This window comes from Dipteris shenzhenensis, chromosome 20 (genome assembly GCF_047967505.1).
Source record: "Dipteris shenzhenensis isolate YYH24624 ecotype China chromosome 20, Dip_SZ_1.0, whole genome shotgun sequence".
Taxonomy (NCBI): Eukaryota; Viridiplantae; Streptophyta; class Polypodiopsida; order Gleicheniales; family Dipteridaceae; genus Dipteris; species Dipteris shenzhenensis.
Genome location: NC_141615.1, coordinates 30,532,706 through 30,538,877, shown reverse-complemented (window position 1 = coordinate 30,538,877; position 6,172 = coordinate 30,532,706).

The window sequence follows — 6,172 nt, the reverse complement described above, 5'->3', positions numbered from 1 at the left end:
CACATATACTTCCCCAAGTATGAATTATTCCCCTCCCCCCCCCCCGCCCCCCCCCCCCCCCCCCCCCCCCGCGCAGCCCCAAAAGCAACCAGGAAGAGACCCTTGTCTCTCTTCTACTTTTGACCACCCTCATTCCCCCCCCCCACCACTTATAGATGTAAAATTATTAATGCCATTGTTTTACCCTCTCCAATAACACTATCTTTCATTATAGGCAAAAATTCCCACCCATACCTCTTTGTTGAGCTATACAAACCCCTACCCTAGCTTATAAGTTCTAACTTTATATGTCAAATTCTTTTCCCCTCCTTTATGCACTATTCCACTCCCTCACCCCCTCCCCCGAACGTGGCCCATGTTCTTCTCTTTTCTTGAGTTTTATAATTTTATGCTATGTAGCTCTATTGATAAAAATTCATTATGTGTATGAGCATTATATTCTTTATGGGTATGGCATTATATTCATGAATTTTGTGTGAATCTCGTATGTTAAATTTCCATGTGAATTTTTGCAAATCATTTTTTTGCACACACTTCTATACCTCCTTCCTAGCTTACATACACACATATGCTTATTACCCTTCCTAAATTTCTTATAGGACTCACATATTCCCCCCTTCTCATGCATTTTAAGAGCCTATATGTTGATTGTAACCCAACTTACGCACATATACTTGGAATATACAACCTTTCCCCTCGTTTTGTTCCTTACCTAAATTAGGTTACACCCCTTCTTTTGTCCCCTACCTAATCACATTATGGCCTACCTACCTATAATGTTTCCTCTATAACCAACTCCTTCCCCCTGGTCTTTTTTTGGCCTACCCTCTAGGTAGCCTTAGCAATGGTTCTCATTTTGTAAAGCAGAAATTTGGGATTTTTAGGATTAATTTGCTTCTAAAATAGGTGTGATGCTTTGATTGGCTACTGTCAAGTGGGAGCTAAGTGCACTAATGGCTTTGACATGAGTTTGGTAGTGAGCATTCAAGACTTAGGGCCCTCATTTTTATTGTCATTGAGTCTCTATCTCCATTCACTACCTCCTTTGTTTTACATTTTGGGTAGGCCTTATGACAAAAGTCATTCATTTCTTTCACTTGTTTTCTATCCCACCATGCCACGTTTTCTCATACTCTTTTCTTTCCCACTACCCATGTTCTTGGCCATCTCATGCACATGCTTGACCATTAAATCTGCTTCATCGTCAATTGGCTGTCTTGCGCACATGTGTGGCCATTAAAGCTGCATCTTCCTACCCACAACTTCCGCGCCCCACAACTTCCATGCAACCTCTCTTTTTTTTTACCTTGGACCTTGTTGCTATCTCCTTCTTTTCACAGCTCATTGTGCTTGGTGCCAATTGCTTGTGAGCCTCCTCCATGACCTCATTTGCTTAGGATGGACTCTTATCCTCTGTTATGCTAAACGCTTCTACCTTCTTAGGCTATCTTTTGCTCACCTCCATTCACCCTCACACCTTCCTAGTCCTCCTTCACTAAGATCATCTTATTTGTCCCAACCTCCTGCAAGTCTTTGCTATGGCCTATGCCTCAATATTATATCCTGGCTTCTTGGCTCCTTCTAGCCATTCATGGGTTGGATCATCATCTTGATTCCCCTCTACGTCTTCCTTCTCTTTGTGCAGTGTTGGTTTGGCTTGCCTGACAAAACCCTTCTACTTTATGTCCAATAATGATGGCTTGCCTACTTTGATGGTGCATGCGCTCTCGCTGGCTAGCCTTACTTACATTGTCTTATTGGAGCTTTGTCTTTGAATTCTCATGTAGCTTCATCTCTTCCTTTTGGTAGGGTGCTATTGTCATCTCTTCCTACGGCTCTTCTTCTATGCTTAGTCTTCTACTTTGGCCACCCTGTTCATTGCCAACCTTCATAGACCAGCCTTAACTACTCACATGGCACCTCTTGATTCTGCAAAACTCTTCGCTTTTGCTTGCATGTACCTTTTCATAGGCGGCTACTCCTACAATCAAGTTTCATGGCACTAGCTTATTTTGGTGCTTATACTTCTACGTTGACCCTTCTTGGCCCTAGCTATGTAGTGAATCATGATACCTTTTTGTTCTCTGCCTGGCTCAAGCTACTGGCTAATGTGTGTGCTCGCACTCCTTGATCATAGGACGTGGTGGTTTCACACTGCTCCCTTGCTCACACTTTTGGTGTGTTTACTTATGGTTTATAACATTTTTTGATGTAAGCTTTTCATGGCAGACTTGTTATTTTCTTCTCACTCATTTACTTGCTTGGTGGTCAGCTCTTTGGCTAGAGGTTGACTACCTGACTGAGCTATTAGATGCAGTGGACATTGAGCTCCTCATTGTCACCTTGGTTGCTCTGGTTATCTAGTTTGCTACTTTACGCCTTTCCATCCTTCTTGTTCCCTCAAGCTAGTAGTGCATCATCCTTTATTCATTTTACAACCCTCTCTACATGGTTGCCTCGAACTAGTGGAAGCACTCATAAGCACTCTTGCTTGGGCTGCGCATCCTTACCACATGCCTCTATTATTTGACCTGACTCTTTTCACGTTATAGATTCTCTCTCTTTTTATGTTACATATATATATATATATATATATAGTTATATAGTTATATATAGTGATTTATAGATAGTAATAGATAATTGTTAAAAAGTTCTCTTATATATAGAGCTATATGTGTATTTTTTAAGAACAAATATTCTCTTATCCTTTTACTTTATTAGAAATGTTTATAGTTAGGTATATTTTTAACATTTTGAATGAATTTCTAATTATGGTGAATTTATATAATATTCAAGATGCAAGTTAGATTAAATTCAACCGTAATGTATTAATTGGAGGATTCTCCTTAATCTGGAAAGTAACCTAAATAGGAAATATTGAGCACTTCTTGGGAATCACACCTAACTCTTTTATGACTTATTAATGTTTTTATGATAACATTAAACTCTAATCACTTAGGGGATCCTAATATGGGGGAGATCACCCTCCCAATAATAGGCTTTCACAAGAATAATGAATGATATTCAAACACACCTAATACTTCATACTTTTGAATCTAGAAGATAGTTTGGTTGTTTGGTAAAAGTGATAACAAGCCAAGGCAAGCATGCATTACTTGTCTACCCAAATGAAGCTATGATGTTCTAACACTTAGTTTCTCTTGGATGGTGGCAGGTAAGTGGACCCCGACCTCAGAACGTGGACTATCTGAGGATTTGAACTCTTTTTTCAATCTTGTGTTTTTTAAACTCAATATAATTAAAAATTGTAAACTTTGGTAGAAATTTTTGCAAACTCTAGTTGTTGCAATTTTCAACTTACATATCTCAAACATTTTTTCCTTATATGTTTCTCTTTTTTTAACTTCCAATTAATGGAATTATTTGTATGGCTCAATTATTAATGGGATGTTTTAATTTAAACACGCACTTCGATTTCCCAACTAGCCTGGGGGGCTAGTACCATACAGTTAATTCACATTCATTGGATAAGTCTTTAGGATAATTCCTAGTCATTTTGTGATTCACCTTATTTTATACTGACTTCTATATTTTGTTTTGTAGAAATTAGGTTATGCATCTACTATTGGAATAATTTATTCACTCTTGACACTTGTCATATAAATCAACTTTTATACACTTACTATCAGTGGATGGGGAGTAAGTTCCACATGGTGGGATTACTCCCCACTATACGGTCCTACCATATGGGCCACACACACAATAATTTTGACTAGTAAATGTATCTCTCACACACAAACACTTATTTCAATACACACACACGCATGCACGCACACACATGTATACTTCGCCAACTATAAAATATTCTTTTATGTACCCCCATGAAATCTCCCCTTTACACTCTCTTTTTAACGACCCCACACACCAAGCTCACTAATCCTCCCATACTCCTCTAATCCCTTCTCAACCATGCACTCATTCGCTCGTTACTCTACTTGTGAATTAAACTTCACTTGTGACTTAAACTTTTTTTTAATTATTGAAGAATTCATACGATTAATTGACTGAGGATTCGACATCTTTTCTCAATATTGTGTTTGTCAAACTCAATATTATTAAAAATTCTTAATTTTGGTGGAAATTTTTGCAAACTCTAGTTGTTGCATTTTTCAACTTAGATGTCTCAAACATTTTTTCCTTATATGTTTCACTTTTTTTACTTTTTATCCAATTAATGAAATTAATTGTATGGCTCAACATTGATGGGACTTTTTAATCTAAACACACACTTTGATTTTCCAACTAGGCATCGGAAGCTAGTGACATACAATTAATTTAGATCCATTGGATAATTCTTTAGCATGGATAATCCCTAGTTATTTTGTGATCCATCTTATTTTTTACTAACTTTTATATCTATTCTATAGAATTGTTTTATGCATTTACTATTGGTATTATTTTTTATTTTGACACTTATCATACAAATTTACATTTTTTCACTTATTATCAATAGGTGGGGAGTAACCTCTGCATGGTGGGCTTATCCCACCATGTGGTCTTACCCTCTAGGTTGACACACACACACACACACTAGTAAATGTATCTCACATACATAGACACTTATTTATTTACACACATATGCACGTGCACACATGTATACTTCCCCAACTATGAATTATTCTTTTATGTACCCCCATGAAATCTCCAATTTACACTCTCTTTTTAACCACCCCACACACCAAGCACACTAATCCTCCCAGATCTCCTCTAATCCCTTCTCAACCCATGCACACATTTGCTCCTTACTCCACTTGTGACTTTTTTTTTAAAAAAATTATCTAAGAATCCATATGGTTGTCTATATTCTTAGGTAAAGCGATAACAAGCCAAGGAAAATAGGCATTACATGTCTACCCAAATGTAACTATGATGTTCTAACACCTAGTTTGTTTGGATAGTAGTATGTAAGTGCACACGCACCTCGTAACCTAGACTGCCTCAAGATTCATCAATGTCTTTTTTCAATATTGTGTTTATCAAACTCAATATTATAAAAAATTGTTAATTTTGGTGGAAATTTTTGCAAAATCGCCAAAAAATAAGTGCCCCCACCTTGTGGTGCAAAGGTATGCCCAACAAAATATTGCATCCATTCAAAGGCATGATATAGAATTGCTCGGTGTCCACATAACTCTGAAAGTGCATGTGTAGCTTGCCAATTATTGGAGTGACTACCTCACTACACAAAACAAGCCATATCTGCATCAGAAAGTGGCCCCATCTCTTCTGCTTTAATGCCCAATTTTTCGGCTAGCTCTGGAGAGATGAAATTAGCATGGGACCCTAGATCAAAGAAGAAGAAAGTTGTGTGGTCACACATTTTGCTCTACATAGTGCCATGGCATCCACATCTTGTGTGGCTCTAGCCACACATGCATAACCAGTAGTGCGATTGGGCTTCTTAGCCTTCTGGTCATCCTTCTTTTCTTCCCTTTTCTACCCTACTTTGGCGAGGGAGCTTCCTCTTTCTGCTTAGGCAATCAAATGCTCTGTGGCCCTCTTCCTTGCATATGTAACAATTATTGGCATCATAAAGGGCTTGCTTCTCTTCAGCTGCTGCTGATGCTGTCATCTTCAACTGAGGTGGTACTTGCCTCTATCCTGCAATAAAAATCGAGTTTCAGTGGGCTGCTCACACCTACTAAACTTTTTAGGGGCTTCTTGCTTATTGCCCTTAAACTTTTGAGCTTCCTAGTTACTGCCCTTGGACCCTGAAGTCTTTCCTTGTAAAAGGACATATGCTGTAGTCACTCCAATTTGTGTGCAAATAGGTTATATAGCAACAAATGGAGGCCTTGGAATGCATGAAACTATTTGCACAACAAGGAATCTGTAGCGTGCAAGAGAGAGAAAGCAAGAACACCCCAAAATACACGAGGGAGAGAGAGAATGAAATCATAGTTAGCCATAAAATATGTTTAAGAGAGTGTAGGGGGGGAAGGAGAGGAGGAGGTGCATGGGCTTCTGCCATGTGGCACAATTGCCCCCCCTTCATTAAAGTCCTAACCGACTACACCAATGACACACTTAAATGATCTAACCCACTCACCAATGACACACTTTAGCATTCCTTGGGCTCAACATTTAGACCCCTCTTTTCCTTGCCTTGGCCTAGTAGTTGGGCCTAGTGGGTGAATCTAGGGATTGAACC